We start from the raw sequence: 12,250 nt of genomic DNA on the forward strand, positions 1-12,250 counted from the left end.
TTCTTTAAAACTGTAATGCTGGTTATTGAAAGGGGAAAAAGTTTATCTGTCTGAAAGAGCAGTTATTTCTCTATTAACATGAAAAGTTTTTTTTCTGTCACGCTTTAAAATGTGGGGGGAAAAGGGTATTCAGCTGCCAAACTTATATTGCAAGTTCTGAGACGCTCCTTAAAACTTCATTCTGTCTGAAAAGTTTGTACATGTGGTGCTGTCCCCAGCCGCAAGGTGCGTGGCCCAAACTGCACGGCTCGAAGCTGTAAGATCCAAAGCACGGGGTGGCGAATCAGACTCTCAAAATGCGGATTATGTTCTTCTTTAATAATCTCCTTTCAGGTGTAGCAGAACTTATGTTGCTTTTTTGGCACGGTGATAATACCGTGCCTGGGTTTTGTGCACATGCTTCTGGTTTTTTGAATGCCGTCTTTATTGTAAAAGCTGGCATTAAACCATCGCTTAATATTAGAAGTTGTTTCTTCCTGGCATTGAGATGGAGGAGTGTAAGATGAAGCATTTTGAGCGTGGCCAGCTGTTGATGCCTCCTGACCACTCAAGCAAGCCGAGAGAGGCAAAGCTTCCGTAAGTGATTCAGAAAGGTACCTAGTAAATTGAGAGAAGCTCATTTTCAGATGCACTTTCCCAGCTTTGAGATTCGGGCTTATACATTTGACATCTCTGTTACTTAAGCTGCTTTTCTTTTCCTCCCACCTCCACTGACAGCATATTTAGGCAGAGTACTAGATGGAGTCTTAACCCAAAATTACAGTGGTAAAATATTTGAATTAGGTTAAAAGAAAGGGGGGGCGGGAGGACAACTTGATATGTTGAGACTCCCTGTTAGAGCTGTCCTACATGTAGCTTAACTGAAATCGTTGAGGATTAAGGTCACTGTCCCTCTTAGTCTGCTTCCCTGGCAGATTGAGGCAGCTACCTCAAAGCCAGAGGTGTAGGAAATCTCCTGCTCAAAATGGGAAAGTTAGCAGAGCTTCAGTCTTATCTAATCTGGCCTATAGGTATTTATTAACCCATTGCCATGGTATCGAAGCTCTGCTCAAAGTGCAGGGGAGGTGATGTTAGGACAGTTGGAACAATTTTGTTCTTCTACAAAAGAAGCTTATAGCAAAAAGAGAGTTTTGGCCTTTCCTGCAGAATAAAATATCTAACTGGCGCAGAGCATTTATTGTGGCCATCTTATTTCCTTAACGTTTTAAGACGTTTCCTTCAGATAGGCTTCCCCTATGCACCCGTCTTTTTCGGCACTTTTTGTGTCGAGTGAAAGATTATGCGTAAAGCCCGTGTGTGTCATCTTGCTTCTCTGAAGATGGTCCCCTTTGATTGCGTTTGAGGCATGTTGGGGAAGGATTGTGGAAAAATCACTTTGCCTGTGCGAGTATTTTGGGTATGCTGTAGAAAGCTGCGATATTTCCAAAAAGTTTGAGTTGCCAGCTCTACCTGGTTATTCCTCTGACTCCCGAGGACTGTTGTGTATTAACACGGTCAAACTTAAACCTCGGTTACTGATATTTGAGCATGTTGCACACATTCATATTTTGGGTTTAGGTAAAGGCACAAGAAATGCAAAATATAATCTGGAGTCTCGTAATCCCTCATAGCCAAAGCCCAGATCAAATCGTGTTGACGGGGGCATAGATGATAGTTATGAGGCAAAAGGAAAATTAATGGGAAAAAGGCTTGCAATTTTAGTAATCTTTTTGTTATGAACAAAGGGTAGCAAAGCATTATCTGTATTTAAAATTACTTTATTATGTGTGTGTGTATATATGAAGATATTGTGTAAGTTCCTAGAGTACATACAGTTTAAATGCATGAAATGGACCGCGATGTTAGTGGAAACGTGTAGAAAAATGTAGTGGATTGCCCAGGTGTGAACAGTCCTATTAATAGCAAAGTCGGGGAGAAAAATCAAGATCATCAACCTCTTTGCTTTTAGTTTCTTAGCTTGGATTGTACTGTTTTACAGCCTGCAAAATAGGTGTTTGCACATTCTGGTATGAAGCTGAATTTCTTGAAGTGGAAAATTGTCAGTACATGGGCTTATTTTGAGAGTGGCTAATAACGACATACTGTCCATTCGACAGCAGCCCGTTTTTACAGCTAGGCCCTTGTTTATGTTCTAGATTATTTTAGCCCCTGAACTGTTTAAAGGCTTGAAATAGTGCACATATTTAATGTTAACACACGGACAAGGCTGAGGCCTCGAAGTGTGCAGTTAGTGTTTGAAGAAGGCTGTCAGTGTGGCATTGCTCTGGCCTTTTGCATTTTTTTGGCAAATTATTTGAAATAGTATGTTTTCTGTAACTGTTTCAGTACTGCCATTAGCAGTACTATTTTCTGGCTTTTCCACTGCTGTGATTTGCACTGCTGTGTGGATTCTGCCACACTAAAGCTTCTGGTTTTTTTTAATGACAACTGTAGCTGCTGTTGTATGATTGTTTCATTATTAGCAAGCACAAATTTGGGTGCCAAATTGCCCGCTGACGAACGAAAACTTAATTGGGAGGTGCCTGGGACGTTCTAGCTTTTCATATGAATTCTTGCATCTCAAAACTGCGGGAGGGAGACGAAAAAGGAATAATTATGATCATCTCATCCCGCATTGCAATTGCAGGTTGCTGTCCCTGTGGATCTAAACATTGATTTGTGTAGAGGTTTGACTTCAGATATCTGTGAAGGGTTTTGGTCGGTGCCTCTGCAAGCTCCGTTATGGGAGCAATATGTAAAGCAATAGTGTCCTAAAACTCTTTCCAATTATGTGTTATAGGATTTTAATTTCAGTGACTTATCTCGAACTACTTTTACTTGGGTAATCTAGTGCTGTGCATGAAGCAAATGTGTCTGGTGTCTTTTTTTCATTTCAAGTAATGAAAGTGGTTATGAATTTTTACTTGACTTTCAGTAATCTTTATGTGGATCTTTTATGTGTTGTTTGTGTTTAGCACTTGGCAGCTGTGTATTGGTTGAATGCTTAATCATTATGGTGTTTTGATTTTTCTGAGCACACAGTGTGTCTTATTTCCAGCGCTTTTCAAACTTATCACGTAGGGACAAAAAATGGTCCTGTTTGCCTAAGTATACATTTCCCAATTTCTTCCACATAATTCCCTCCCTCTTGGGGATCTTTTCCCATGTCAACAAATTATTGTTTTCCTACTTTCAGGCATCCAGCAAGTCTGGCCACTCTGGAAAAGCATGTTGGTTGGGTAGAGCTGGTTCATTTGGCAGTGAGGTGCTTTAACACTGCATGAACGTTTAAATGATCCCACGTTTTAAAGCTAACCTTAATTAAATGAGCCGAAGGCTTACACTTCTGGAATAATTTGTCTGGCTGGATATTCTGGGGAAAAAGAAAAGAAAAAAAAATCTTAAAAATTAATTTTTAACCCAATATTATTCCTAATATGTAGCATATTTTAAGTTACATAAACGAACTGGCAAATTTTTCTTTGGTCTTACTGTCTCCATATTTGAGTGAGTGAGCGAGTTTTCAGCGCTGTGTTAAAAATACCGTGACACAAATTACTTTTAAAAACAAACTGGACTGCAGGTAAAAACATGTACTATCTGAATTTGTAGAGAGATTTTGAAATCTTTTCAGAACAGTGGTGTATTTCCAAAGCTCGGCTGGTTTTACGACAGCTCGAGTCTGCAAGTGAATGTAAAATTAAAATTTTTGAACTAGCGCGACTCCGAGCCGCAGCGCGGATATTTCTGTTACACCGAGGGCGATGCTTTCCTGTTTTCTCAGGCTGCCTTAAAGGTGTGATGAAACACGCAGACCGAGGGTGTTGGTAGTGATTCAGTTACGGAGAGAAGATGGGAAGGCGTAATACAAATTCGGACATCAGCTTTCCTTTATCTCTGTGCGATGGGAAACATTAGGTCCCCTCCCTCTTCTTTTCCCCCCAACCTTCTGGGCCGAGCTGCCCTCTAACGAGGCCTGAGGAGATGCCTTCTGCCCCGGTCCCGTACGCGGCAGGGCTGACGCTGAAAACAGGCAGGCGCGCAGCCCCCCACCCAGCAGCGAGAGCGCGTTGCCCTTCTGTTCGGCTGCAGTCCGCTGCGGTCAAGGGAGCGTCCTGGGATACAGCTGTGAATGTGCTTTGGTTTTGCGTGCGTGTGATTTTACGCTCCGCACAGGGCATGCTAATTTAAGTTTGCCAGAGTGGCACTTCAATTACAAACGCTGCTTAAAACAGTCTGTGGGACGCTGAAGAAGCAGGATGGAGGGGAAATTCTGGGTTTAGCCTGCATCAGTCAATCAAATCCACCAGTTAACAGGGGTCGAAGCTGCTGTTTTAGCTGTCGAGTGGAGCTATCATAGCAGTGGTCGTGCTCCGTCACGTTCACCCCTCTTTTCAGACCAATTGCTTGGAGACAGCTTGAAAATAGAACGGCCAACAGCATCCACTGGAATTCTTCCCAGTATTTGCCATTTAGTTGTGGAACTTGAACTTTTGGAAATGGACTGATAAGATTAATCTCCTTCAGAAGGGATCTGCTAGTGATTATTTTGGTTACCTTGAAGAAGTTCGCCCTGGTGACTAGGCTAGAAAATTGGAAGAAGCTTTACAAATATGATGCGTGTGCTCTGTTGATTTTTTTCGCAGTTCTTGACCTAATTCTGAAACAAATCAGAGTTACCTTCAGCAAGCAGCAGGCAGAAACTGCAAGTGTATGGAGCAGGGAGGAGGTATTCCTGTACAAGACGGCCAAATCCACTGACCTATTTTGTCAGCTAGAGTTGGGGCCTGTTATTATGTAACGGTGAATAAAGCAAACATATGTTTTTAAAATACAACATTCTTCACAAAGCATTAAAAGAAAAAAATTGAAATAACCTTCTGTTGAAGCTGAAAGTTATTGCTGAATGTTCAGATAATTAAAATAGTATTTAGGCAGGATTTGTTTTGTGACGATTTAAATACGATCACACAGTAGAAGTAGGGTATTGACTGACTGAGCACGTAAAACTAGAGCTTGTGAAATGATAGATCTGTTTTTACCAGGTCCCCATTTTTGTGGGGGGAGAGGGACCATTTTCATTTGCGTTACTTGTTCCAATCAAAGTTGAAGAAGCTAATAAAGTATTGAAAGAACAGTTATTTTTATGTTTCCAGTCTGTGGATTAAAAAGTAGATGTGGGAGTCTAAGATCTTCTTGTTTTAGCCTTAACAATCTTGAAGCTAATGAATGGCATTCCTTGCTATCTTGTATTATTTCCTTTTTTCTAACAGATGTGGTTTAAATGTACACCATGTATTCATAAATGTAGTTTTGTTTATACATGGCATTAAGGATAGTTACTAATAGGGAGTTTTAAAGGTTTTATCAAACGACGTTTGGACAGAGATCTAACAGATTTTAAAAGGGATGTAGATAAACAGAGCTATAAAATCACTGAATTGTTTGTATGTTTCTGGTTAAGAAAGGAAATAACTTTAGTGTAACTACTGTATTTAGGCATCTTTTTTTTTTAAATTGCCAAAAATGAGAAATCACTTTTTCATTAGGAAGTCTGCTGAAGTGCACCAAAAAGGGGAAAAAAAAAAAAAAAAAAAAAAAGTATTTAAACCACGAGGTTTTATTCAAATCAATCCAGGTTACTTTTCATGCTTTTTTGCTGCTAGCGGTGCACTTGCGGCTGGCCGGCTGCAGTGCCGATGTAAAACATAAACTTCTTCCTTTCATGCCTGCGCTGTTTACTGGATGGTTTGGTCTCCGAACAGTCGCAAGTTTTTTGTAACATGAAATCCAAGGTCAGCTGGTGTTTGCTGAAGTTTGGAAGCCGGTGGTTTCTGCAGGTCTGGCTGCATAAGAGTTTCCATTCTATACCTCTGTTTTATAACTCACAGTTTTTCCAAACTCTTGGCTTTGGGACTGCTTTTTTTTTTTTTTTTTTTTTTTTTTCCGGCCTAACTGCTGCCAAAAGTGGATTTAGTTTTTGGAAAGTTTGAGCAAGGGCAGCTTGTCCATTTTGGATTACGAGGAGAATGCTCATTATAAAAAAAGTACTAGTGGTTTTCTTTAATGTTAAAATACATGGAAGTAGAAAGTTAAGATGCGTTTAGGGGTTACTGGAAGATGCGTTTAGGGGTTACTGAGGAAGAACTGGTTTTGTTGATACTAAATTATGGTCTACTGAAAATCACATATTGTGTGTTCCCAGTTTGTTTTTCTGTCTTGCTAAGCTAAAATGGTACAGCAAAGGGAGGATCTGCCATATAAGTAGTCATATATGCTACTAAGAAAATAGTAAATAGCAGCCAGGATTATAAAACAAAAATACTGTGCTTCCAACTTTGATCTTATTTACATTTCACTCCTCTGTCCTTGAAATTGCTCCCGTTGGATATGTTTACTTTCCTGACTCTGAGTGTAAAAACAAAACAAAACAAAAACAAAAACAACTTTTTCTGTAAAGAAACTTCAGTTTAAAATGTTTGTTTCTATTGAAAAATAATTTCAAACAATCACAGCATAATTTCTGAGAATCTGGAAGATGTATTTTCAAGAAGAGTACAGCACCTGACTCTGTGCTGTGATTGAGGAAGCTGATGTGCACGGGACCAGTGGTATTCTGCTCTCGACTTAGGTTGTGAAGTTGGGCTTTAGAGAAGCACTTGGTTTTATTTATTTTTATTTTTATTTTTGGTCTGCAATTAAAAAAAAAGTCTGACTGAATAAAGACAACAATAGCTACCACCTTTTCATTTCTGGTACTGAAGTGATTTTATGTAAAAGTTACATAACTTTTGTACTGCTATGAAAAATTAAAAAAGAAAAATACATGCTTATAAGTCATGCTGTAGCGAACGTTTGTTTAAAAGGTTGTCTGTAGGATGACTTCCTTCACACGAGGAATAACTTATGTGCACAGGGGTCTACACTTCAGTTTACGTTACAGTGATTTGTTTATGTGTTTATGTCCTGTGATACTCCCCAAGGGAGAAGCAGCTGAATTTGATCGTGGCAGAGGTAGATAAAAGTTTGGCATATGAAAAGCCACCTCATTTTTTTTTGGTTTAAAAGTTCATCCTCCCTAGGTATGTCAACAAAGCTTAATTCATCTAATACTGACTCTGAACGACATAATATAGGCTACGCTGGAAGGAGTTTTTGTTGCTCATATTGGAGATTTTTCATTACGTATCTGGATGCTGCATTAGCATGGAAGTGAGATCTGCTTACGGTTGACATGAACAGTCAAAGTGATGTTCCACCCGTAGCGTCGTATGAGACATGGGAGGGTCTGAGCACGTACAGTTGTGAATTGTTTTTATATGCATAAAAACTTGCAGACTGCATGTTTACTAGGCACCAATTTCAAATTTTTCTGTTCTTTCCTTAGCTCTCCTGTGTCTGAAGTGAATTTTGAATTGCCTCTGAATTTCTAGAATACCGGAAAACATGTGAAGGTGCAAGGTTGTCCATGGCCTCTGTTACTTCATACGCATAGGGAAGCTAATATCTGGTCTGCTCTTAGTGGAGCAATTCCTTACGATTCCTCCCCCTCCCCCCGTCTCGTTCAGCTCGCCTTCTAAATATTTCAGTTTTTGCAAGAAAGTTGATGTGTTCCTTAGGCATATAGTAATAATTTTGATTTAAATTTTAAAATCTAATGGCTCTTCAAAGAAAAAAAAATCTCTTAATCTCACTGGAAGCCCTTTATGAAAACTACAAAGCTTCAGCTGAAGTACATGTAGCCTAAATGCATTATTCATTCTTAATACAGGCATGGCATTGCCACGCAGATGTCTTGTTAATGCCAAGTTAGCCTCTGTAATATCAGCATGTCATGATGTCATACTTTCCCAGTTTTAAGAGATTTCTTAAGCTTGATCGAAATACTGAGCTTCAAAAAAAATCTGTTCTACTGAACTGCCTTTTAATGACTTTTTAAAATAGTCTGTAGTTACCCTTAGAGCTGAGTCGCTAGGCATAGGTTTCTCTAGCTGCCTTTCTGTTCAGTTTTTTACACTGATTTTTGTGGAATGCTTCAGCATTAATTCAGTAATATCGGTAGTAGCCTTGGCAGCATAGAAGGAATAACTGAGACGTGCAGAATGGGAAGTATGCCATGTTGTGAATTTGTGTTGAAAATGGGACCTTTCTTATACGCATGAATGGATCCGTTTCTTGCCTGTCATCCAAGTAACAGCCTCAGTATAAGAACATACTTAAAAGATATTGCTTCATGCTGCGTTTATGCGGATTAAACAGTGACATGGAGCTAACCACTACAAAACTTAACTTTCATTTTTGCAAATTGCAAAATTTTAAGAATCTTTTCAGAAAGGATGGTTGTATCTTGGCATATGTGCTAGAAGTAGATAAATGTAACAAAATTTGAGGAAGTAAATCGTGCCAGGAAAGGTTTTCCCACAGTATTTGAGACATAGAATAATGAAAGAACTGTGTAGGTCTCTAGCTTTTGTAATGCAATGAAAACCCATTTTCATCGAAACAGTATTTAATATTATTCTTTTAAAATGTGGCATTATTAATGTTGCTTTATATTTTGATGGAAGTACTATGAAATAAAATTCAGTTCAGGATGAGATTTTTTTTTTTTTAAAACCTGTTACCATTGTAAATGATGGACAAAATTATAGTTGGAAAGCCCAATGAAAATTATCTTATGTTTTTAACATCTGGATAGTTCCTTTATAATTTGATGGAATGCAGCATTTTGCCATACTTCTACTTCTGTGGTGTTCTGCATGATTCTGAATAGTGGAATTCTGGGAATGAAAGGATAAAGCACTGTTTTTTTTGTCATCTGGCTATATGGGGTATTGTACATTTGCAATGGGAGGTAATCAGAAGAGGTAGTTTTTTTGCCAAAATGGCAAAAATACTTGCGCTAATATTTCATTGATCTTTAAATTCTGTAGTAAGATCTCAGTTACAGTGGGTGAAGCAGAACAAGAGTGCGTTTTTACTTCTTTTTGTCCTTGGTTTACATTTGCCCCAATCCTTCAAGGCCAGTGATTTCGCTGTTTAGATGTACTGAGGCTGACCCTGTTGTGGCCTGTAAGGCCAGGGTCTATAAACAGTAACATGGTCCTATCTTAAGACTCAACCACAGCACTAAAAAGGCACAACTAGGTCTTGTAAAGGAAGGAAGCTCTTTGGATTAACTAGAGTCAGATTGCTTACAGAAACTGTGTGTGAAAACATTTCAGTCACAGTTACTTTTCCAAACAACCTCAGAGAGAATCAGAGAAATGGTGGTTGGCGTGGTTCTCTAGATATCTTGTCCCGTCTCCCCCTTGAAGCTGGACTGTTGCCACCTCTAGATCAGGGCAACCATGGCTTTGTGTAGGCAAGTCTTGAAAACATCAGTGATGGCAATCCTGTGGCCTCTTTGAGTAATCTCCTCAGTGCTGCAGTACCCTTTTGGGGAAGGGATGTTTCCTGACATCCGACTTGAACCTCCAAGCGGCAACTCGTGGCTGTTGCCCCTTGCTATATCATTTGACTCTTCCAAGAAGCGTTTGGCTCAATCATCTCTATAACTACCCTACAAATAGTTGTAGACAGTTATTAGATCTCCCTTTAGTGTCTTCTTTGCAAGCTGAACTTCCTTAGTTTCTCCTGCTGGAGCATGTGCTTCAAGCTCTGACTATCTTAGTTGTCTTCTACTGGACCTGTTCTAGTTTCTCCACATCCCTCTTGAATGGGGGCCCAAAACTGGACACCGTACTCGAAGTGCAACCTCTGCAGTCACATAAAAGAGAGGTGCCAATGTGGTGTGGATATGGCCAAAAAGAATGACATGAGCACCCTTTCTAGGAACTGGAGCATGAAGGCAACTGGACCATCGTCAGGCATGAAACTGGTAGAGTCACAGAGATGGAACGCCATTTGAACATTGTGCATGGAGTGATTGGCAGAAACCTGTGCGACGTTCCTGCTGTCCACTTCATTTGATTAGAATAATTGTAACAGCTGTATATAAACAGCCATGGATGGTTTGACTGTAAAACTGGTATAACTATCACTGAACATCTCTCACAGGTTAACCCAAGTTTATAAATTTCTACAGAAGATGATTGAACTAGAGTTTCTTGTCATTTCACAAATGAGAAATCAGAGGTTTGGTGTTACAGGACACTTTCTGGTCAATGAGGTCTAGAGATTGATAAATCTATCTGCAAAAGACAGGCTGACCTGTCCCATCTTTGTAGACGGAAATACGAGGCTGGTCATGGTACTGCTGCATCCCCAGCAGATGTTGCTGGCTATAGAAGATTCCTTCTCAAATGTGTGGTGCTTGTGAACAACAGGCGTACAATAAAATAAATGCATGCGTGTCTGTGCCTTACCAGATCCCTACCTATACCAGAACAACCACCAGAGCTCTTTCAGATTTTCAGCACTGCGGAGTTGTCATACTACTACTTATTAAAATGTTCAGAAGAGGTACAGAGATATTTGGCTAAATTGCACCGTTCTGAAAACACCAACAGTTAATAATCTTCCTTTGTCTTGTTAGAAGCAATTGCTATTGAATTTTTAAGAATGTCAGTAATGCAAATAAATGCACTATATTTCTTTGTGTTTTTTAAAAACCTCCTTATTTTGAACTGAGATGGCCCACTCTGTGTTAGGTATTTTTATCTGCACATTTAATTAAATACTTACCGTCCTCTATAATGATAATACTTTCATACTTTTTAAACTCAGAACAGTGTATCTTCTAAGAATCTGCAACAGAACTGTCTGGGCTTTCTGTTTTAATGGGAAAAGATAATGTTATAGAGTCTTCTGGAGTTGTGACTTCTCCAAATAAACAAGGTCTCCCTTGGTGGCACGAATGTGTTTTGCTGGAAAACCTGGTGAACCAAAGTTGCACTGGACACTGTCGCTGTCGTTGTTCCAGAATTGCTTCCTAAAACGCGTATTGAAATCTGCCCCTGAAATGTGACCGCCATCAGCGCGTTTTGAACAGGAGCGTTAATGAAAACAAGCCAGAGGGAGGAAAAGGAGAACTGTTTGGCCAGCAGCTGTGCAAAGAGAGAGGGCAGTGAGTTCCCATCTGTCGTGTGTGAGGGAATCGTCTGAGAAGTGGCAGCCCGGCGCTGCGCTGCCAAAATGAAACAGGGAGCCTTCGCACGTGTTCCCCTCCTCATTCATGGGTGAAGTGGACTCTTCCCTTCCTTCGAGAAGGAATTGCACAGTTAGTCTGTCTCATCCTGTCAGGAACGTATTTTGGATCGGTTCATACTGTATTTTGCTTTTATCAGCCTGAGAGGCTGTAACGCTGGTCCGCTGGCTTTGCTCAGCAAGGCGATTCCTTTAGCTGGCAGTCTTCTGCTAGCGTTTGCGGAGCGGCTGCAGAGGAAAGGACGAGCGATGTGGGCTCTGCACGTGGCACGCGTAGTCGGTTGGACAGTCAAACGCATCTTCGGGTAAGCAGAAGGTCTCTGTTAGTTACTGGAGGAGAGTCGCCCCGGTCAAAGGCAGAATAGGGATTTCAGTGGCCGTGAAACTTTCTCCTTCTACAGCTACAGCACAAGCTAGTCTTCCCTCCGGCTTTTGTGTGTTGCTGAAACAGGTAACAAGGGATATGAAAACTCCTTGCGCCTTCTTCTGTGTGGCCTAGGTGCTTTGATGTCTAAGTTTGTAAATGGTGTTTTTCTTGTGGCAGCTGCTACAGTCATGCAATAAGAGATGCTGAGAGCAAACTTGTGCGTTTTAATAAGCAGATCTAAGTGGTGGCGTTTTGGTGTGTTGTGAAAGTTTCTTGTTTTGCCCTGTATTACCATAGCCACTTTCTGTGGATGGATGTTTTGTGGTTTTGCACCCAGCTTGAGTAAAGATTATGCAAAGGTTTAGTGAGGGCAGGTTTTTTTTTTTTGAGGTGTGGGTTGGGGGTGGGGGGCGTTCGTCGCAAATGATTTTATACAGAAAGCATGGTATGAGAGGAAGGATGTTCAGGTTCCCACTGGTTTCTTTGGCAGAGAACTAGAGCCCTCTTGTGTATTCCTTAATTAACAACAACAACAAAAATCTGTTAATTACACTGGGTTTTCTTGAACATCGTTGCAAGAGAAAAGTTTCGAGAGTTACAATTTTCAAAGACTTTCTTCCTAGAATCCAAATTCTAGCTTTATCAACAAAGGCCTCACGTGTGCTCCCCTAACAACCTTAGGTCCTCTGTGTGCTCACTGGGAACTGTAAATTTGGCTCCACAAAGTCCTGGTTGCAAAGTCCTCCTGCTTTCCTG

At 40.3% G+C, this 12,250-nt stretch overlaps 1 protein-coding gene across 6 annotated transcripts in view; it reads left to right on the forward strand.

The window, feature by feature from the left end:
• FARP2 (FERM, ARH/RhoGEF and pleckstrin domain protein 2) overlaps positions 1 to 12,250 on the forward strand; it is a 102,275-nt gene that overhangs the window by 21,887 nt on the left and 68,138 nt on the right. The gene's annotated exons all lie outside the window — the stretch shown is intronic.

The sequence above is a fragment of the Apteryx mantelli genome, chromosome 9 (assembly GCF_036417845.1).
Source record: "Apteryx mantelli isolate bAptMan1 chromosome 9, bAptMan1.hap1, whole genome shotgun sequence".
Lineage (NCBI taxonomy): Eukaryota > Metazoa > Chordata > Aves > Apterygiformes > Apterygidae > Apteryx > Apteryx mantelli.